This window comes from Lycium barbarum, chromosome 7, assembly GCF_019175385.1.
Source record: "Lycium barbarum isolate Lr01 chromosome 7, ASM1917538v2, whole genome shotgun sequence".
Classification (NCBI taxonomy): Eukaryota; Viridiplantae; Streptophyta; class Magnoliopsida; order Solanales; family Solanaceae; genus Lycium; species Lycium barbarum.
Window position 1 is genome coordinate 4327630 of NC_083343.1, and position 24174 is coordinate 4351803.

General features: G+C 37.2%; 1 long non-coding RNA gene across 1 annotated transcript; it reads left to right on the forward strand.

The window, feature by feature from the left end:
• Window positions 1-7326: 7326 nt before the first annotated feature.
• LOC132602949 (uncharacterized) lies at window positions 7327-10320 on the forward strand. The gene is made up of 2 exons (XR_009567902.1): window positions 7327-7931; window positions 9936-10320. It is a non-coding gene; the product is annotated as an uncharacterized LOC132602949 (long non-coding RNA).
• Window positions 10321-24174: the final 13854 nt, after the last annotated feature.

A 24174-nucleotide genomic window follows, 5' to 3' on the forward strand; every position in this document is an offset into this window, starting at 1 on the left:
CAAGTGGTTGCCTCAAGTCCTTAACCGCTAAGTCCTGTTTTTCAACTTTTTCAAGAATGGTCTCTAACATGAGCATTATCCTCTCATTTTGAGCATTTGAGGCTTCTTCCATTTCCATAACCCTACTATCATCAAAATCAAAACTAGAATAGTCATAGTGGGGGTTCGGGGAAGGGAAGGACAAATAATCACAATTATCCCAATGACCATTTTGACCACCACACCTATCACCTATACTCCACTCATAGGTTTGGGATTGTGCGCACAATCCGCCCCCGGGAGAATTCAAACAATTTTGCCATGAGTGTGGTCCTCCACAATAAAGACAAGGGTCATCAAAGTATGCATAACTACCATTCGACCAATTTTCATTATATGATGCCATTGTTTTTTTTTTTTTTAGAACTCGACAGTTTCTGCAAAAATCAAAAACTGGACAGTTTTTCAGAACTGGACAGTTTCTGCAGAAGCAAAAACTGGACAGTTTTTCAGAACTGGACAGTTTTGCAATTCTGCAAAACTGGTTAGTTTTTTTTTTTTATAAAGATAAAATAAAGCAAAGAAAGTTTGGACCAAAGTAAGTTAGCTTAAATCCCAAACTAACTCAAATACGCCAAATTGTTCCCCGGCAACGGCGCCATTTTTGATAACGTCCAAATACACTTCTCAAAGAGAAAGTGTACACGGTCGTATGCAATATATTTACCCAACTATGAGTCGGGGTCGATCCCACAGGGAACAATATGCTAGGCGACTAAGAAAGTAAGGAACTTTCACCAACTAAGCTAAAGCCAAACGATAAATGATATTTTGGGTTTTTGAGAAATTTATGACTAATGCGAAAATATAAACTAACCTAGAAAGCAAGTAAATTGATCAATGGCCACAAGCATGGATACAAAGGAAATTACACTCAAGTAACGATCCAATATATTTTATGATATTACAACTAAGAGCGGGTCTATGTTAATAGATAATGATTTCTAAAATCTCATTGAAAGTTTCTCAACCAAATCAATGAATTTCACTCTAAGCTTTCTCAAGCCTTAGAGTGTGATGTTAAACACAATCAATTCAACCTCAAGTTAACTATCCTATCTCTAGCTCAAGTTATTAGATGGGTTTAATGACCCAAATCCTTGCTATCTAACTCTTTTCCTAACTTTCACTTTCTTTCTCAAGCAAAGTAAAAGTACTTAGGCACAAATAATGTTTGCAACCATTAAGAGACATTTAAGCATGAAGAGTTAATAGAGAAACAATAAACCCACTTCATTAGAAATAAAAATCATTCAATACATAAGCATAACAAGAGTTTCATCCAACACTTTAATCCTAGAATATTTCTATAAACAAGATTCAAGTGAAGTAAATAAACACTACACACTTAGATATACAATACAAAACAAGAGATTGAAGAAATGAATTAAAGGTTTAAGAAATGCTCAACCAAATCTTCAAATCTTCAACCCCAAAGTGTGGTGTAGATGAACCCTAGCCTCCAAGCTTGCAAAATGGCAAAAGATGAATAAAATTGCTCCCTTCTCTTCCTTTTGTAATTTCCTAATTTTTTCAAGTTCCAAAAATGACAAAATATGCCCCAAATTTCAGTTTTTGCAGTTCTGCCCGTTTTTTGCAGTTCTGTCCCGTTTTTGCAAAACTGTCCACTTTTGACAGTTTTGCAAAACTGTGCAGTTTTTGTCCAATTTGGCCTCTTTTTGACTTGGTTTCTTCCGATCACTTCTAAATCACATAAACCTATAAAATGGAAGTAAACGACATTAAATGCACTATTTTTTTCAATCAAAACATAGCAACAATCTAAGATTAAAGAAGAAATAAGTTGGTAAAATACCAACTTATCAAACCCCCAAACTTAAACTATTGCTTGTCCTCAAGCAAATCAAATTATAATTTCCTTCAAAGGACTCCATTCAAAAGTGCACCAACATCATACCAAGTCAAAAAGGTCTATTTTAAGCACAAACACATGACTTTGATTGGTACCAATAATTAATCCAAAACATATGAATCACCAACTTCTTCTCAAAAACTTCATTTTCATTTCAAGTGCTCAAACACCAAGTTAATCAAAGTAGCAATCACGTCATGACACTAAAGCTTCAAAATTTGCCTCATTATCACAAAACAACTTTCTTTTGTTCATTCATCTCAATTGGAAAATGGAACAAATTCACAACTTAAATTCTCATGTGCCCTCACAATCAAGAGAGAATCCCAAACTCACAAAAAAAATGCAATTTGAAACACAAATGGGATATCAAATGGAAAGAATTAACTCTCTTCTCTCACAAAGATGTTCAATTGCACAAGTAGTACCATAAGCTTGCCCTTCATGTATTTCTCCACTAATATAGACACACTTGGTTCAAAATCAATTAGGACTTAAAGGGTTGTAATGTAGGCTTTTGATTAAGGTAGGGATATAATTTGGAAATAGTGACTCAAAAACCTCCCTAAGCACTACAATTTTCAACAATCAAAGTACACTTCCTTTGAAATTTTTCCACCCTTTTTTTTTTCATTTTTCATTGCACCACTTAGTCTTCCCATTATTCACAACTCTTTATTTTTTCTTCAATTCCTTTTTTTTTCACCTCTTCGCCTTTAAAGTAACTCCCACATAACAACTTTTTCCAACCATCACCCCCAAACTTAGGCTTTTAGCCTATATTTGCACTTTCAACGCACTTAAGGAGGTAGGGTACCAAAAGATGGATCAATGAAGAACAAAAGGTTAAAGTTTGTAACATGATTGCCAAAGAAAAGGTTAAAGGCTCAAAAGGGGTTGACTAGGGAGAATATGCAAGGGTAGGATATTTAAGGCACAAAAGCAGTTCAAGGAAGGCCTAACATCATTTTTCAAACCAAGTGTAGTCTAGGATTTCACCTTGAAACTCATTCCGGGCAAGTTCTAGACCACAAATAATGCAACAGAACTCACAAATAAACCTCATCACACATGGCACATGAAAACTCAAGTACAATATGAATCCAAGAACAAATTGAAACAAATGAACTCAAAAAGTCACTCATAGCCAAAAGAGACTAATTAGTGAAAGTAAGAGCCAAAAATTGAATCTAAAAGTCACAACAAGAACCCTTACTTCAATCATTTTTTTCTTTTTCAAAAATCAAGAATTCATATGCCAAGGTTTAAATATGTTGGTACCAAGTAAGCCAAAAGTTAGTCAAGGGGCAAAAAAAATCACATCCCAATACCATTTTTACTCCTAAACTACCTAACTAAGAATGAAAATAAATTAATTAAAGTGACTAATCCACAACATGCCAAAAGAACGACATTTTCAGAAATTTGAGCAAGTTCCATTTGTAACAATGTCTATCCACAGCCACAACGACAGTCACAAAACAAGCCCGACAAGGGCACAAATAAAGCATAACCAAAATATAATGTGTTAGCTACCACATGTCACCCCCAACTACAAACATTGCAGTGTCCTCACTGCACATAATCAAACAAAACATAAAACAGTAAGGAAAGAAAAAAAAAAAATTTTTTTTTTACTCTCTGGCACGACCTGCGACCCGTCCTGCGATTTCGCAGGTATGACCTGCGAATTTTTTTTTATTTTTTTTTTGTCTCTGTCACACTATGCGACCAGACCTGCGATTTCGCAGGTATGACCTGCGTTTCGCAGGTTATGCCACCAAATATATATATATATATATATATATATATATATATATATATTTTTTTACTGGTTTTAGGAGCTGTCCGGATATCCAATATGCTCAAAATAACTCCAAAATTTCTGAAACTTTGCAGACTAGTCACAAACCATAAACTAAACTATTCTAAAAAATAAAATTTCAAAAACGACTTAAAATTTTTAAAACGATGGGTTGCCTCCCACCAAGCGCTTAAGTTAACGTCGCGGCACGACTGTTACCTTTACCACTTTTCCCTCCACTTGGAGGATATGAATTTGCGCCCCAACTTTGAATCAAGATTATGATGACGCTCATGGGGCGGTGGTAGAAAAGCAAAGAGGCCAACTCTCGGGTGTCGTATTTTGCACTTTTTGGCCCTTAAGTGAGGCATGCCATTTTGTCTTCGTGGCATAGCAAACTTCAAAATGAAAACGCTTTCTTCTTCATCTCCAAAATTCTCCATAGGCTCGGTTAGTTCAACTTCCATTTCACTAACCAAGCATAATGTTGAAAAATGGTTGGAATGTGGTCTAAGGCGCTCCATTTTCAAATTCGCTTCATTTTTGACATCCTCACCCAAAAATGAACTAGAGTCTTCAAAAACCATTTCATGAACTTTTTTGTTCAACTCTAGTACCATTTCTTCAATCTCGGCATCTTGCATTATTTTTGGATTGGTCGGTTGGCAATTCATCATTAGCTCTTGAAAATCAATGTTGACCACTTTTTCATTGGAAACTAACTTAAAACTACTATCCATGACTATTTGATGTTGAGTATTGCATACCTCAATTTTTGCATTCAATTCGGCTTTCAAGTCACGGATAGCAATTTCAAGTTCCTTCAACTCTTGACTTTGCTCAACATGGATTTTTAAAAAGTCTTCCATCATCCTTGAAATGCCTTCACGATGATCTCCATAGGCTCCAAGTTGTTGAGCTTGAGTCATAAGCCAATCTTGGCTCACAACTTCCACTTTGTCAAGACTTTCTTCAAGTTGAGGGTCATTCAAAGCTTGTAAAAATCCACCCTTGGAGAAATTCATGTTTTGGCCACTTTCTTGTCTACTTTCAACATCCTCAAGTTGTTGAGCATTATGAATCTGAACCAATAATTTCATTTGATCCTCCAAGGTGTGAATAGCTTTGTCATTGCAATTAATTGTTTGCCTCAAGTCATCAAGTGGTTGCCTCAAGTCCTTAACCGCTAAGTCCTGTTTTTCAACTTTTTCAAGAATGGTCTCTAACATGAGCATTATCCTCTCATTTTGAGCATTTGAGGCTTCTTCCATTTCCATAACCCTACTATCATCAAAATCAAAACTAGAATAGTCATAGTGGGGGTTCGGGGAAGGGAAGGACAAATAATCACAATTATCCCACTACAAATAGCACTTTAGCACTTTAAAACTACAAAAAGGGTATAAGACTATATTGTATTTATTAGTTAAGTAAGTAAGTGGGCTAAGCCCACTACCATTTTTATCTGTGCACGTTATATTCCAAAAGTAAGAGAAAAAAATAGAAGGAAAAATTATTCACTTATTTCTAAGCTAGAGGGGAGAAAAAGGACAAACAGAAGGAGCGTTGTCTGTTAATGTTGAAGGAGCAGTGAAATTTTATTTTATTTCCACCAAATACAAAGGCAATCAGGTATAGTACAATTAACTGTTATATACTCCTACAAGAAAGTATGTTGCAAAAAGTTTAGTTTAGTACGGTAGTGTTGGTAAGAAGTTATTGGAAGTCAAGGATTACCCAATAACTAGAGGGGGACCACATGATGATAGAGATTGATTATAAAATTGATTTCAAGGAGTGGAATTTGCATCTTCGGTGCAAATTTCGTACTACAATAATGACTACTTTTGGATTTTTTTTTTTTGGTTTATTTCCTTTTGTTATTTATACTCTACCAACATTATTATTATTATTATTTTGGGATTTTGGTATGACGGTTTATTATATTAGGTATATGAAATTGATAATTAAGATTTTGGGGAAATTAGAAGTTTCGAGTCCTAGTTCCAATAAAGAAGAATTAATGATTTGAGAGTCCATTTATGGATGAAATTGACCAATTTTAAATATATGATCCTTAGATAACGGGTGGAATTATTTTTTCAATAGAATTTCAATCTTGCCCATGTGGGCCCAAGGCCACTTTTTGGGGTGCGTTTTTGGGTTTCGAATATAAATATAGCAATATGGGTGTCCTTAGATTCGCATTCTAATGTAGATCGCATATTTTATAGATTTTAATCGTTCAGAGACTCTACGCAGAGGGAAGGCATTAGTTTGATTGTTCGTGGCACCCACTCAGCATTGAGGTAGGTTACGGTCTACTTTAGTTAGACTTTGATTAGAAAATCGTATGCACTTGTAGAAATTGGCGGGGATAGCATGTTAGGCCTTCGGGCATGGAGTGGAGGTGAATTCCAATTAAGTTGGTTCTATCAGCTGTTATGTGGGCTTGTCGTCATATGTGTTATTTTATATGATTATCACCTGTGTGTATCTCCGTCACATACTAGCTCACTCATCACGTGGAAAGGAGTTGTAATATTGATAATTGAACGGTGGATAGTAATATGACTTGTACTTGCTGATTGTATATTGGTGATATTGTTGAAATTGATATCATGCATCACATGTTTTTCATATTATTCTTGTGATGATGGTGAGGTGAGTGATTGAGAGACTCTGAGGTCTTTGCCGGAGATTGAGAGTAACAGAGAGACTCCGAAGTCTTTGCCAGAGATTGAGAGTGATTGATAGCCTCCGAGATTTCTCCCAAAGAGCATAAGTGGTACATGGACTTCGCGGGTCCCCATGGGTCATGGCTTTGAAGCACTGCCCTTAGCATGTGTGTACGAGAGTGGAGTGAGAGAAGTGACTGTTTCATTGCATTGCTTCATCCACTCATATATTTGACTGATTATTTGGTGAACTATATCCATCTTGGCTGATTTCATGATTCCTTTACACTTTACTTGTATATGATACGTGACCATACATGTTTGTTCTATGTGCTACTTGTTACTTTATTTTTTTCAATATTTTATTGTCCCTGAAGGACCTGTTGACACCCAATTTTGTCCCTTTTTTATTTAATTTACTCGGGTTTCTAAATTTACTGACGAGCTAAATACTTTATTTTTTACAATATTTTATTGCTACTACTATTAATATCACTACTTTTATTTTCAACATTATGAACATTACTTTATCACAAATTTTAAATGGTTAGTCATCGTTTCGTTTTCGGGTTCGGATTCGTAAAATTAATTACAAGACAACGCCTTGTTAAAACATTATTTTTTCTATATATTATTGTCTTCGCATAATATATATTGCAATAGTTATTAAATTAGAAACCCGAAAATAATTAAATAGAGGAGGAAGGATCAACAATTTTTAGCCAAATTAATGACCCTAAATACAAATACAATGTTATTCTCCTACCCAAATAAACAACTCATATTTTAATACCCAACCCACATTTTCAACCCAAACTAAAATATCAAACGGACCAGCCCAATTCCTACACCAACCAACCGACCCGGTCCAGCCTACTCATATCACCCGACCCGACCGGCCCATCATTTTAAACAAAAATCATCATCTACCCTAATCCCTCTCTTCAACTCTCTCTCTCTCTCTCTCTTTCTCTCTCTTCTTTCTTCATCTCCTCAGCCGCATATCCCTCCCCTTTCTCTTTCTTCTTCCTCTCTCCTCCGTCATCTCTCCCACGCCCACGTTCCTCTCCACTTCTCCTTGCCCCCACGACTGTCTCATCACGCTCCCTGCCACCTCCACTCACCGTTTTCCCCCACACCGCTGCTCTCTCCTTACTCTATAAAAGGAGAGGGAGATCGAACAGAGAAAGAGGAGAGGAAGAAGACGAAGGAGGAGACCCAAAAAAAACAAGGATCTGAGACCCGAAATCAACACAAAAAAAGGGAGTGAATTTCAGTTTTGAGGGACATGAGTGTTTTGTGACAAATGTTGATCCTTTTATCTGGTTTGGAACTCTTCAAATCAGAAAACATTTTTGTTGAAAATACGAATTCGGGAGGAAAGGTTAAGTCTTGACGATTCGATTAACCTTCGTCGTTGTTCGATAAAAGCACTTTAAACAGAACCATTTTTATTTTCGAGTTGAGTTTTGAATCTATTCATAACGAGAGAGTAGATTCGACGCCGTCGACGACCAGTTCATTGTACTTGAAGAAGGTAAACAATCCTTCTATAAATACTCTAATTTCAGTTTTTTTTTTGGTAGTTTGGTAAATGTTTATGTGTTCATACATGTCTGTCATTTCAGTCAGTTTAGTTTGTTTACGCGTGTTCTATTGTCGATTAATCTAATCTTAGTTGGTAACTTAACGAGATTCCTGTATATTTTGTATTTAGTTTTTCCTTTTTGCAGTTTAATGGTTGATAGCATCTATATGCTTATGTCTTATTTTGGTTTAGTTTAACTTCAATTTTGTTTTAGTTGTTTGAATGAGTTCATGTGTGGATGATCACGTCGATAGTGTTTGACTTCTGATTTAGCATGGTCATAATTGTCAGTCCAGTTTAGAGTGGTTTAACCATCTGTTAGTTCTCAGATAAGATGATATTGCTTTCATTAAAGTATGATTGTTTGCTTGTTTGTGTCTGTTAGGCTAGGAACTGGTGTATAAATTTTACGGAATAAGTCAGCCTTAATGTGGTCTGATTTCAGTCCAGCGAACTCTAAAGAATTTCCTATGAGAGTATACATGAACAGAGATTTAGTCTCAGAGATTTGTTTCGTCTTGTTTGATTTTAAGAGGTTTCAAATCTGTTAAAGTCCAGTAGAAATGTTCATCTGGTAATTAAAGAGTTTTCAGTTTAATGGGTTTTTTTCCATTTAACTTCCCATGTTCTACTAAAAGAAAGCAGGGGAATATATCATAACAGTCTAAAGAAATGTAGAAGTCACTATTGCTATACTCTTATGTACAATTAAAATACAACTTGTGAATTTTCAGGGTTATTTTGTTAGCTTAAAAAAATAGAATATGGTTAAGTTGAGACACTCTCTAGTGAGGATAACTCTGTTCTAACTAGGTGTTCTCTTTTTAAGTTGGTGTGATTCGAAATAACTAGTTTATGAAGAAGATGTGTTTTCCTCCCAGCTTATTATGTTTATTTTGCTTCAGTGTATTTTCTGTCTTGCTGTTGCAATTCATGATTCGAAAATATGTTCACATTTCTTATCTCGTGTAGTTGCTGCGACTGATGTATAATAAATAGACATTAAGTTTCACGTCTTAGCTTTCGACATTTGTTGATATCTGGAATATATTTTATGAAGGTTCTATAAATCAAATCATGATAGCTCTTTTTATCATACATTCTGGACCATCTTTGTTGTATTGATGTTATTGACTATCTACCTGTTTGACAAAAGCATGAATCAAACTCAGTCCCTATATTGTGATAAGTATCTGATATAAGCGAGAATTTTCTTTGTGCAGGTTACATTTTAGTTTCGGCTGGCTGTTGTTTTTTTTTAGCTGGCTTAGTTTACCTCTTGTGCTAAAATTGTTCAGCCCATTATAGAAACATAATGCCCCTTTTAGGTGTTTGATGAGTTCTGGAATTTCTGGTATACTTTAGCTATTTTGTTGTTTGCACTTTGGAATGAAACTGTTGCATTTTAGCCACTTTTCTGCTCCTTATATGGTCATGAACTGCTGTAACTACAATCGCTTCTGAAAAGAATTTCTTCCAGGTCTTATAGTTTGTTAAAAGTCAATCTCCGAACATGTTTAAGCATAAGCGAAGTTAAAATTATTTGCGATAGCGATAGGTCCTTAACTAAGCTCAGTAGAAAGTTTCATTAATTCTGATTGTTATGGGATCGAATTGATAGGAGATAGATATTCCCGAGTTGAAATGAATGCTTCATTGTTCGTGTTTGCACCTACATTAGGATTGGGATCTATCAAAATTTGTTTGCATACCTCCTCTCTATTTCTTTTTATTGAATCTCAATTAGAGAACTGATGTGCATAGGCAGTCCCCTTGCCCTATTTTTTGTTTTCTTCCTTTAATGTTTTTCGAAGATGTATTAAGGATCTGTTACAAAAGATTTGCAAACATAATAGCGCACGTCCTCCTTTGTCTATTTTTTTAGTTCATTTGTTAGCATACATTTTCCTTGTCACTAATCTTTATCTCTTTCATTACATGTACACATCGAAGAAAAATGGAGTCTTAATTCGGGACTCATCATCTTCCGCGCATTTTGACGTTGGGTCAAAAGCCCAACACAACTCCTCTCGAGTCCACCCCATATAGTAGCAGTCAATTCGCAGCCAAACAAGGAAATAAAAAATCTGGGCCGAAGCCCAATAGGTGTGACAACAACAACAACACATAAAAACTATTACTGGGCCGAAGCCCAGCTGCAAACGGATCATAGCAATCCAAATGGGCTGAGCCCATTTATATTATATCTACCCCTCTATTTTAATTTTTTGTATGCATTTAACGTGTATTGTATGACTAACATTTTTGTTTGCTAATTTAGATAAACCTCAGTGACATTAAGGATTTTAGTTTAATAATGGGTAGTTAATTTCACTAATTACGTTCACTTCTATTTATATTCTAAACTATTTATAACATTTTTATATATTAGAACAATTGACATGCAAAATAGCATGACTATATCTTTGGCTTAGGGAATAATAATCCATGCTTACTGTTGACATCCAATTTTGTCTCGCCTCTCTTCTAAAATATCTATTTTACGCTTCTAATATTTTTAGAAAAATTAAAAAATATATATAATTATTTTACGGAATTATTAGCCTTTTATCAATACCGACACTTTATTATTCTATTACAGTTACTAATTATTATTATTATTATTATTATTATTATTAACAATTTTTATCATTTTCAGTATTTTACCAGCTTACGCACACGCATAGCATTTATCTTTGCATAATTAAATAGTAGTATTTATTTAGTGCGGATTTTCAAAGAAAAATAACATATATTATTACACGGCTATTATAACACCATATGATTTTATTACCCGAGTCTAATAATCACACATTTTGGTATTAAGCAATATTTTGTCACCCTCGGTATATCATTAATTAAATTAGGTCTTCTATTTAAATTTAGAAGACAAACTATTTCTTGCACTCGGTCCGTATTTTGACTTATCGGACCCCAAACCAAAGTTCGATTAACCCCTAATATTTTTTGGACTAGTCCGTATCTCTTATCTCAATTTTTAGAATAATCCGTGTTTTAATTTATTAGCCTATTCTCTTAATAGCCAGTTTAAAAAATTGAATGGACTGGGTCCGACCCATTTTCGTCCAAAAAAGGGGAAACCCTTAGGGCTTCCCCACATTTTCACCCGCCTCCTTCTTCACTTCCTTTCCTCTTTCTCTCTCGCCTCCCTTCACTTCCTTTCCTCTTTCTCTCTCGCCTCCCTCCACCTTTCCTCCGCCTCCCTCTTTCGTCGTCATCTCCCATCGCCGTCTCCACCCATCTCTCCATCATCCTCACCACCTTCGTCACTATACCTCCACTCACCCGATATCCCTGACACCCGACACCCTCGCCACTATCTCCATCTCCACCTCGTGACTTCCACTTCATCACCGACATCCCATCGAAATCCCACTCACCCCGACACCATCTGACACCACCACGTTCTCCTCTGTCACACCCATACCCCGACACCCACGCGCATCTATCTAAAAAAGAGAAATAAACAAAACCCTAAAAGAGAGGCTCTATAAGAGAAAAGGGGGGAAAACGGAAAAGGGATGGGAAAAAAGAGAAAGGAAGAAAAGAAGTGAAGTTTTTCTCTTACACAAAAAAGAGATCTTGAATCAAAAAAATAAAAAAAAAAAGAGATTTTAGCGGCAGAACCCTCCCCTAGGATCAGAGCTAAAAACCCCAATTTTCTTTTCTTTTTGAATATCGAATTCGTAGTTCTTTGTGATAGTTCAGGATATCGAAAAAAAAAAAAAAGAGATCCAAACAATTTTTCGGCTATTCTGTGGGTGGTTGTTGAACCCGAGTCCCGTAAACTTGGATTCAATAGTTTTGAGGTACATCCGAGACTCGAAACCCTCCCTGTTCGCTGCATCTGGAGAAGGTGCGTAATTCCCCTTTCCTTTTTCATTTCGCATTTTTTATGTGTTTAATCTATAGAAATCAGTTGCTCTTGTCGTTGTTTTGATCAGCTTATCATGCCTGGATTATGTTGGTCGATTTCCTGTTTTGTCAATGTTTATTAGGCGTAATTTGTTGGAGATTAATCCCCTGTATCTTTTATTTCGTATGCCTATCTTGTATTTTAGTTCAAATTGTCTATCCCTATCCGTTGATATTAATTTTAACATCAGTTAAGCATATTCCGCTGTCTGTTTTTTGGGTTTTTGCTTATCTCAGAAGTATGCGTAGCAGTCCCATATGGGGAGACGTATGTATATACATCAATCATTGTTTAGTTTAATTCTGGTTAAATATACTTGGTGGGTTAGTTTAACCTAGTATGTTTTCAGCCAAACATGTTGTGCCAGTTTGGTTAAACTAGATTTTCTTTTAGACTGACGTGGGATTTGAAAGTATGCCTATATATCTGTCTGATTGCTGGAGTTTAAAGTCATTCATGATACCTATCTGTATACAACCTGATTTTTCCTCTACGATATATTGTTTGAATTCAATATTGCCTTCATAATGTTCTATTGATGAGAAGTATACCCGTAAACCTATGAGATAAAAATGGATTTGCTAAGACTGACTAACATTTATTTGCCATGAAAGTGACCAAGACTATGGTATATTCCTTGTGGTTCTATTTCAGAAACATGAGGCCCGTAATATGAATTCAGTTCAATTTGGTTCAGCTCTAAAATCTCAGAGTATTTGGGAAAGACTCAAAGGATTCTGAAATATAGCCTGAGAATATGTGAATTCATCTAGTATTCTAGGAAGCCTGTGTTGCATGTTTGAAATCCTGTACTGGGCAGATATAATAGCTGTGTAAATGATCATTTTCAATTTCTTATTCTGCGCACTGAAAGTTTAACTTATGGGGTAAGAATGCCTTAGTTTGACTTGAAATATTGTTAAGCCAGATGCTTGATCTTATTGTTATCTGAGTTCTATGTTAAAAGATTTCGTCACTGCTAATGTCGGGCAAACACTGCCTTAATATGTGAATGTTCTAATGTTGTTTGCCTTAACATATTGGGCAGTTTTCTTGCGGTATTCATTGTTACTACTGTGTTGATATCGTGTTCCTTAGCATATTGGATAGTGTTCTTGTAACGTTCATTGCCATTATTGAGCAGATTATGTGTCTCAATATGTTATAAATGCTTCTAATGTTATTAAGGTAGCGAGATCGTATACCTATGTATACACGAAGTATACTTCAAATATACCTGGACCATACACAATCTTACTAATTTGTTTTGAGTTCATATTCTATGTATTTCACTTTATCCATTTGCTTAGATACTAATCCCTTCTTTTCTTTCATTTTATGCATGACCTTCGCACACGAGTCCGAGAAACTCGTCTTCCTCCGCATTCGGTTTGGGCTAAAAGCCCAATGTGATCTCTCTCTATCCAGCCCCCCCCCCCCCCCCTATCTGCAGCAAAGGGAAAAAATATGAATTCTGGGCCAAGCCCAATAGATGTGGACAGCCCACAGCATGCTTAAAAAGGGTGGGCTGAGCCCACTCCCGTCACAGTCCAGATTACGGCAGTTTTAAAAATGGGTTGAGCCCATTTAACTTATTTATTCCTCTATTTTATCTTTTTTTTTGCATTTTTATTTGTATTATGCAATTGATTCTTTGTTTGTTATATTAATTTAGATAAACCTTAGCAAAAGTAGTAAGTTAGTTGAATGGGACGGGTGGATTAAACCAAGCATCTAAATATTTCATCTTGATAAATGTCATTAATATGCAAATATGAACTTTGGTATAGATAACTCAGTTTGAATTAAACATCATTATAAATAACTCCTCAAGTTTGAATTAACCACACATATTCTTAAGTAAACACAGTTGATAAGAATAAATAAAAAAAAAAATGGATCTATTAGCTGTTTTGTATTCTTATTCACACTTCTAAAACTCATATTCAATTAATACCTCATGGCTTAGTTTTGTTTAAATATTTATTAAAACATTGCATAAGTTTGCATCTTCTTCTACTTATCTATAAATTATTATATTTCGTAAACTTCATTTTTATTATGCTACTTCTTTTAAAAACTATTAGCAACTATTATAAATAAAGTATCCTAAGATTCCTTTTTATACAAAATATTAGTCTTATTTCAATAGACTTTCTTATTTAAAGCCTTAGCATAATACTTATAAATCTTATCTTAAGCAGTTCATATTTTTCTTTTACAGCATTAGCAGCATTTATAAATCCTATTTTAAACATGGCATTCAAGGTTTTCTTTTATATTATATTTTTCGCAAGTATTATTTTCACTAATATTATTTTCCTTTTCAAAACTTTAATGGCATTCGGGAACCATCTCAAAGTTTAAGCATTATATTTACTCTAAATTAATTAACCTAAGTTTGGTCGGATAACCGTAAGTTAACGGATTCTAAAGGATGCCTAACCCCTTTCCTTTAGGATAATATAGAGCCCTTACCTAGAATCACACTGGTTAAGCAGACTATTTGAGGTTTAGTTTTAACTTTGCCTTAGTTAGCATCTAGGTGTCCTAATTCACCGTTAAATTAATTAGGTGGCGACTCCTTAAAATGAAATAAACAGGAATCACCAATACGTCACTCTCCCTTTAAATCAAACCCGGTTAAAATGGGGTGTGACAGCTTGGCGACTCCACTGCGGATTTTAGGCTCTAACCATAACAACTTAGGTTAATAAATAATTTGTGGATATTTTGTTTTGCTTTATTTTCCTTATATTTGTTGCTTTATATGCTTTTAAATGTAGTTCATTCCTTATATGCATTTTTTTAATATGTATATTTCTGCTTTCCTTAAATTGTCATTCCGTTCATACTTCTTTCACTTCTGGAAACTCACACTATCACACTTACACGCGAGGTGTGTTTTGCGCACCCGCAAATTTCTTTCGTAGAATCCAAATTTTAGGAGAGTTGGCGTATGCGCGGGGTGCCCGAGTAACGGGGACCGCGTAGCCTTCTCACTCGAGCAGTCCGCTCGGGAACCTTGTGTCTAGTAAACCCATTCTTAGTCTACTTAGGGTAGAGCGAAGCCAAAACCTTGTAAGAACATGCATCATTTTAAACCTAGGAGGCTTAGTACCCTTGGTGTATTAAGTCCATTAGTCAACCTTACCAAATGTCCAAATGAGTCTATGACTCTAAGTGACGCTTTCATTATCTATTTGCATTATTTGAAGGACAAATATGTGGAATATGTGGACCTAGTACTCTATAGATAAATATTTCAAAGAAACTAACCTTTTTGTTGCAGGTTGTCGTAGAGCATTCAATTGACGCCGCAGGTTGAAGACAACCAAAGAAAACTAATGAAGTTGAAGTTTTAGATATCTTAGGCTGGTTTTGAGATGTATTATTGATTGACATGTAATAATTTTATTATTCTTGTAAATTACTCTTAGGAGGAGTTATCGAATGATATATAAAGACATGTTTGTCCTTCAAATATTCGTTAGGCCTACCTCTGGCATGAAGAGGTCCCTTGCATTTTAAGGCGCGATATATTATGTGCAATAATGTGTTTATATGCAATAATATGTCATTCCCGTATACTGACTCATTTTCCTTTTCTCTTTTTTTGTTTCATCTTTTTCTTTTCAAACTTATTTTCAAAAAAACAAAGGGTTGACTTGTGCTAAAAGGGGAACTGGCGGAGCATTCATATTTCACACGGTCCAGAGCCAAGAAATCAGATTCCAATCCATCATTAATCACCTGGTTAACCAAAAGGACTCGTTCTAAAATGGAACAAAGTTTGATCAATGTAGCCACTTCGTCTGAGCCATCTCTTAGTTTACCAATCACAAGTGATCCCACATCCTCCAAAGAATCAGAAACACATTCGGAGACCATTGCTCGTCTGGAGCGACGAGTTGCCGAACTAAGTCATATGGTACTTCATAACCGGTCATTTTCTCAAACACCGCCACATATGACTCCGTCTCAGGGAGTTCGTCAGACTTTGCCTGTGCCACCTCCATTTCCAAATTTGGACGAATTTAACCAAACAAATTATTTTACCACTTCTCAACCAGTTCGCTCCGAACACCTCACTCAAAATGCTCCTTTCTTATTTACAGCCACCTCTTCAAAAGCTCAGTTCATACCGCCGGCACATGATGTTACCAATACACATCAAGTTCCGCCAGTGTATACTTATACCACAGCTCCACCCATGACACAGATTCAAGGGCAGTGTCGCACAGATGTTGATCATTATGCCGAAGTTGAAAATGAAACACGGTCAGTTAATGATGAAATGATAAATAGAAAGCTCAAAAGTTTGGAGGATGCCATGAGAAGTTTGCGTGGACTGGGTAGTAATCAAAGCGTGAGATACGAAGAATTATGCGCATTCCCTGAGGTAGAATTGCCACCAGGTTACAAGATTCCAAAATTTGAGAAGTTTGATGGGTCGGGAAATCCTTTCTTTCATTTGAAAGTATATTGTGAAAAGTTGATTGGCTTAGGAAAAAATGAAGGGATAAGAGTCAAATTGTTCAATCAAAGTTTGAGTGGGAAAGCCTTAGAATGGTATTCCAAGCAAGATACAACCAAATGGCGTACTTGGGATGATTTGGCAAATGCTTTTGTGGATCATTATAAGTTTCATGTTGAGATTGCTCCTGACAGAATTTCGATTACAAAGTTGAAGAAGAAGTCGATCGAAACATTCCGAGAGTATGCTATACGGTGGAGGGAAGAAGCGTCTAGGGTACACCCACCTATGGAGGAAACAGAAATGGTCACTTTCTTCATTCAAGCGCTAGAACCGGACTACTATGAACGTTTGGTGACAATGGGCGGGAAAACTTTTGCAGAGGTGATCAAAGCTGGGGACATGATTGAGGATGGAATTAAAACAAGAAGAATAACAAGTCTCGCGGCTTTACAGTCTACTAGTAGGTCCTTACAATTTGGTGCTCTCGGAAACGGAAAGAAAAAGGAAAAAGAAGCAGCATCGGTAATGGCCTTGGGAAACACATCATACCGCCATCAACGACCACCACGATACCAGCCTAACGCTCACCACTCACAATATTTCCAATATTCTCCATATACATATGACCAAGCTTTGTCATCTTACCAACCTCAATCACTACAAATATCCTACCCTGTTTACCACACACAACCAGCACACCGAGCTCCACGACCACCAACATACCCAGCTCCACCATCACAACCTCATCATCCAAACAATGCATCCGCACCTCGTCTAAATAAACCATTTCGCAATTTCACACCATTGGGAGAACCACTGAGCGTTGTTTTCGAAAGACTGCAAGCTTCGGGCTTAGTATATCCTGTGGAAGGTAGAGTTCCAGATCCGTTACCCAGAAGCTTTGATCCCACTAAAACATGTGCATATCATTCGGGGGTAAAAGGCCATTCCACTGATCGTTGTTACGCATTGAAGCATAAGGTTGAAGATCTTATTGAAGCAAAACAGATCACGATCAAACCACCGACACATGATGGGGCTACGATAAATATGGTTGTAATGGATGGAAACTTTGATGACCCAGCTGTAGTGATAAGGGGTTGTGTGCCTGTCGAGATATTAGGAGCGTCATCAACGCCTGTGGAAGTAGTTCAAGCACCAAATCAGTTACCAGTGCTCGATACAAAAGCCGTACCATGGAATTATCAACAAACTGTGATGGAGTGTCGAGGAAAGGATACGACCACTGACAAGGTTAAGACGTCAGGAATGACGAGGTCTGGAAGATGCTATTCTCCAGAAGAACTAGTTAGATTGGGGCAAGTTAAGGAAATCAACGTACCTCCCAAAAGGGTCGTAACAGAAACCGAAGCAGAAGAATTTTTGAAGAAGATCAAGGCTAGTGAGTACTCAGTTGTGGATCAGTTGAAAAAGACCAATGCTCAAATTCCTATTCTCTCTTTGCTTTTGAGTTCAGATATGCACAGGAATGCATTGTTGAAGATCTTAAATGAAGCATATGTTCCAAGCGAAACAACTAGTGAGGCGTTAGCTGGGATGATTGAGCGCGTGCTTGACAGTCATCGAATCAGCTTCGATAATGAAGAATTGCCGCCGGAAGGATGCATGCATAACAAAGCACTTCATATAACTGTCAAGTGTCGTAACATGTTTGTGGCTAAGGTATTAGTTGATGGGGGTTCTGGACTCAACATCTGTCCATTAACAAGTCTGAAGAAGATCGGATATAATGTTAGCGAGCTCATGACCAGTGATATGAATATTCGAGCATTTGACGGGGCTCCAAGGCGTCCTATTGGGGAAATAGAGTTGAAAGTGTTGATTGGCCCTGTTGAATTCATTATGGACTTTCAAGTACTCGATATTTCCACATCATACAATATGCTGTTAGGTAGGCCGTGGATTCATCTGGCTGGGGCTGTACCATCTACTTTGCACCAAACTGTCAAATTCGAGTGGGATCAGCAACAAATATGTATACATGGAGAAGGAGACACGTCTTTCTATATAGAGCAATCCACCCCGTTCATCGAGGCAGAAAGAGGGTTCGACGGAGCAGCTTACCACGCTTGGGAGGTTGTGAATGTCACTAAGGAGAGTGAAGTATGTCAAACTCAAGAGTTCAAAAGGTCATGTGCCGCAATTATGGTTGCAAAAGAAATGGTAAGAAATGGGTACCAACCTGGATTTGGGCTAGGGAAAACACTAAATGGGCGGGTTGAGCCTGTGGTTCTCCCTACGCAACAGTTTACATTCGGTTTGGGATATGAGCCAACTGAAGAAGAAGTGGAGAAAGCACGAAAGAATAGAGGAAAAGATATTCCATTGCCAAAACCTATTCCTACCATTGATCAAATTTTCTCAAAACCTGCGGATTTGATTGTTGAAGTTGCCTATGATGACATCGTAGAGGGAGTCAAGAACCTGTTCGTGGAAGATGAAGATGATCATGCTGTGATAATCAAAGACTTTGCTGAAATATTGACTTTATAGGCTGCTGAGCCAGGACTTGAGTTGCAAAATTGGACTTCTATCTTAGCCCCGTTTCGCCGGGAGTTTCAGTATTTTAAGTTTAAGTTTTCCTTTTTGTAATAGGCCGGAGGCATCAACCAGAACATTTTGTTCCCTTTATCATGTTGCCTCCATGTTTTGTTACGGCCTTTTTAAATTAAGATTCTGCCATTCTGTTTGAAACGAACTACGTTTGGCCTGACTTCCTGTTGGATACGTAGGCAGCCGAAATCGGGTTCGGCCAATCTTTTCAAATCATTCCAGTATCTTTATTGTGGTTGGAACTACGTTTGGCCTGACTTCCTGTTGGATACGTAGGCAGCCCACATCGGGTTCGGCCACTTTTTCAAAATATTTCAGCATTTTTGTTGTATGGGTGGAACTACGTGTGGCCTGATTTCCTTTTCGATACGTAGGCAACCCACATAGGGTTCGGCCCCTTTATTAAAAAAACAAAACAAACTCAAAAATCTTTATGTTCATTAGGAATTACGTTTGGCCTGACTTCCTGTTGGATACGTAGGCAGCCCACATCGGGTTCGGCCACTTTTTCAAAATATTTCAGCATTTTTGTTGTATGGGTGGAACTACGTGTGGCCTGATTTCCTTTTGGATACGTAGGCAACCCACATAGGGTTCGGCCCCTTTATTAAAAAAACAAAACAAACTCAAAAATCTTTATGTTCATTACGAACTACGTCTGGCCTGATTCCTTTGGGGATACGTAGGCAACCCGAGGCGGGTTCGGCCCTTCTATTTTGAAATTTTTATCTTCGGTTTGTCCAAATATTTTGGTTCCTATAAAATACATAAGGATCTTTATACATGATTTTGGTCTCCCCACCATTTAAATTCATGTGTCTCAGTATCTTTATTGTGGTTGGAACTACGTTTGGCCGGACTTCCTGTTGGATACGTAGGCAGCCTACATCGGGTTCGGCCACTTTTTCAAAAATATTTTCAGTGTTTTGTTGTATGGGTGGAACTACGTGTGGCCTGATTTCCTTTTGCATACGTAGGCAACCCACATCGGGTTCGGCCCCTTTTTAAAAACCAAAACTCAAACGTTCTTATTTTGGTCACGAACTACGTCTGGCCTGATTCCTTTGGGGATACGTAGGCAACCCGAGACGAGTTCGGCCCTTCTATTTTTGAAACTTTTATCTTCGGTTTGTCCAAACATTTTGACTCCTATAAAATACATAAGGATTTTTATACATGATTTTGGTCTCCCCACCATTTAAATTCATGTGTCTTAGTATCTTGAAACTGGGACAAATTTTTGAAATCGGTCAAATCACTTTCAAAAATTTTTCATTACGACTTTCTCACCTTTCGATTGTTTAGAATCAAGTGTCTCCAGGACTTGAAACTGGGACAAAATTTTGAAGTCGGTCAAATCACTTTCAAAAACTTTCGTTATAAGTTCTTGCTTTTCAATTGTCCAGAATCAAGCATCTCCAGGACTGAAACTGGGACAAATTTTAGAAATGGCATAAAAGTTATCTTAAATATTTAACCATTTTTAATAAGAATCTGTCCATATTTCTAAAATGCAAATAAATTCAAAAATCAAGTCATTTTACAAATTAGAGTCACTAAGTATTTCCTTTCAAAGTCATCCAAATCTCATTACTTTTATTTCCAAAATACATTTTGTATAACTGAAACTCCCCGGCAAAGCAAGATATGTGGTGAGACATCGAAGAACGTGGATGCGACCGAGACAAAAATCAATTCAAGGGCCGAGTTCCCCGACATGCACAAGTCAACCAATTTTCTTTTAAACTCACAATTTTTCTTTGTTGAGACATGTCCAATTAACATGAACATGGTGCATATGTTAAATTATGGGCGTGATCAAAAGTTAACTTTCTTCAAAATGCAAATATTCTTCAACGTGGATGCAAAGGTAGCTTATGCCGAACAGCGGACATCGTCCCACTCATCACGAAATTTCGATCGCAACAGTGGACACAAGCTCATCTTCTCAACCAAGGGTTGTAAGTATAATTCTTTCAGACCCAGCTATTTATTCTTATCACTAACAGTTTGTTTTAGCTCGCGACATTCATCGATGGATCGAATACATATAATCATGGACACTGACCTTGATCACCTGTTATTGGTTAGAATTCCTCAATTTCGTCATCACTTCATACATGTTAAAATCATTATCAAATTTTTTTAGAATGAGGTATTTTTAAGATCAAAATATTGCATCGCATACCAAATTGTGGGGGTTAATTATAGATTTAACTTCCGTCACAACGGGACATGGATTAAGATATGGATATCCTTTTACAATACTATTTCTAAAGTGGACTTGGATTTATTTTTTTCTACACCCTAAAAGTGGATGTGGATTTACATTTTTTGCACTATGGGAAGTGGATATGATATAGGCGCCCACCTTAGAATGCGGGTGTGTCGATTTTCAATTTAGGCACCCACCTTAGAATGCGGGTACTTCAAAATTTAATTTAGGCACCCACCTCCGAATGCGGGTATTTCATATTTCAGTTCAGGCACCCACCTCCGAATGCGGGTATTTTGTATTCAAGTTCCAGGCACCCACCTCCGAATGCGGGTATTTTATATTTTATTCCAGGCACCCACCTCCGAATGCGGGTATTTTATATTTTTATTTTAGGCACCCACCTCCGAACGCGAGTATTTTATATTCAAAGTTTTAGGCGCCCACCTTAGAATGCAGGCATGTCAATTTTCAATTTAGGCACCCACCTTAGAATGCGGGTATTTCAATGTTCAATTCAGGCACACACCTCCGAATGCGGGTATTTTATATTTTATTGCAGGCACGCACCTCCGAATGCGGGTATTTTATATTTTTATTTTAGGCACCCACCTCCGAACACGGGTATTTTATATTTCAAGTTCAGGCGCCCACCTTAGAATGCGGGCATGTCAATTTTCAATTTAGGCACCCACCTTAGAATGCGGGTATTTCAATGTTCAATTCAGGCACCCACCTCCGAATGCGGGTATTTTATATTCAAAGTTTCAGGCACCCACCTCCGAATGCGGGTATTTTATATTTCAGTACAGGTACCCACCTCCGAATGCGGGTATTTTATATTTCAGTACAGGCACCCACCTCCGAATGCGGGTATTTTATATTTAAAGTTCAGGCACCCACCTCCGAATGCGGGTATTTTATATTTCAGTACAGGCATCCACCTCCGAATGCGGGTATTTTATATTTAAAGTTCAGGCACCCACCTCCGAATGCGGGTATTTTATATTTCAAGTTCAGGTGCCCACCTCCGAATGCGGGTATTTAATATTTTATATTTCAGTACAGGCACCCACCTCCGAATGCGGGTATCTTATATTTCATTGCAGGCACCCACCTCCGAATGCGGGTATTTTATATTTCAGTACAGGCACCCACCTCCGAATGCGGGTATCTTATATTTCAGTTCGTGCATCACCTCCGAATGTGGCTTCAACTTTCGAAGCAGGGGTTGCAAGTGTAACTTATCCAACCCTGCCTTATTTACATATATTTCTTTATTGCTAACATTTGTTTTTAGCTGATGGCTTTTGACAATATCAAAGTTGGCATCACACATCAAATCGTGGAACTGTTTCTTCGGCAGCGAACTGGGGCAATTTGTCGGGAAGGATAATCAGACTTCCCGACACGGGTCAAAGATCTACCTCGAACACTCGTCTCTAATTACAAGTATTCTCTTGCGTTCCAGCAATTCAATTTTCAGAATTCTCAAGTTTCTATCACAATACCCAGTGTTATCATAATTCAGCACTGAAACAATATTTTGCAAGTTTCACGCCAATTGGGGTTCAAGTGTCGTAATTGTCCAAGAACTACACTCGACCTGATTCTCGTATAGTCCGAGATATGTAGGCAACTCAGAGACCGGAGTTCGGTCATGACCCTCTCAAATTTCCTTTAGCCGGGACAAAATAGGCTACTGAGTCAACGTCTTTGCCCGACAACTCTTTTCATCGTTACCGGGCAAAGAGGGACAAGTTGTTGACACCCAATTTTGTCCCACCTCTCTTCCAAAAATACCTATTTTACGCTTCTAATATTTTTAGAAAAATTAAAAAATATATATAATTATTTTACGGAATTATTAGCCTTTTATCAATACCGACACTTTATTATTCTATTACAGTTACTAATTATTATTATTATTATTATTATTATTATTATTATTATTAACAATTTTTATCATTTTCAGTATTTTACCAGCTTACGCACACGCATAGCATTTATCTTTGCATAATTAAATAGTAGTATTTATTTAGTGCGGATTTTCAAAGAAAAATAACATATATTATTACACGGCTATTATAACACCATATGATTTTATTACCCGAGTCTAATAATCACACATTTTGGTATTAAGCAATATTTTGTCACCCTCGGTATATCATTAATTAAATTAGGTCTTCTATTTAAATTTAGAAGACAAACTATTTCTTGCACTCGGTCCGTATTTTGACTTATCGGACCCCAAACCAAAGTCCGATTAACCCCTAATATTTTTTGGACTAGTCCGTATCTCTTATCTCAATTTTTAGAATAATCCGTGTTTTAATTTATTAGCCTATTCTCTTAATAGCCAGTTTAAAAAATTGAATGGACTGGGTCCGACCCATTTTCGTCCAAAAAAGGGGAAACCCTTAGGGCTTCCCCACATTTTCACCCGCCTCCTTCTTCACTTCCTTTCCTCTTTCTCTCTCGCCTCCCTTCACTTCCTTTCCTCTTTCTCTCTCGCCTCCCTCCACCTTTCCTCCGCCTCCCTCTTTCGTCGTCATCTCCCATCGCCGTCTCCACCCATCTCTCCATCATCCTCACCACCTTCGTCACTATACCTCCACTCACCCGATATCCCTGACACCCGACACCCTCGCCACTATCTCCATCTCCACCTCGTGACTTCCACTTCATCACCGACATCCCATCGAAATCCCACTCACCCCGACACCATCTGACACCACCACGTTCTCCTCTGTCACACCCATACCCCGACACCCACGCGCATCTATCTAAAAAAGAGAAATAAACAAAACCCTAAAAGAGAGGCTCTATAAGAGAAAAGGGGGGAAAACGGAAAAGGGATGGGAAAAAAGAGAAAGGAAGAAAAGAAGTGAAGTTTTTCTCTTACACAAAAAAGAGATCTTGAATCAAAAAAATAAAAAAAAAAAGAGATTTTAGCGGCAGAACCCTCCCCTAGGATCAGAGCTAA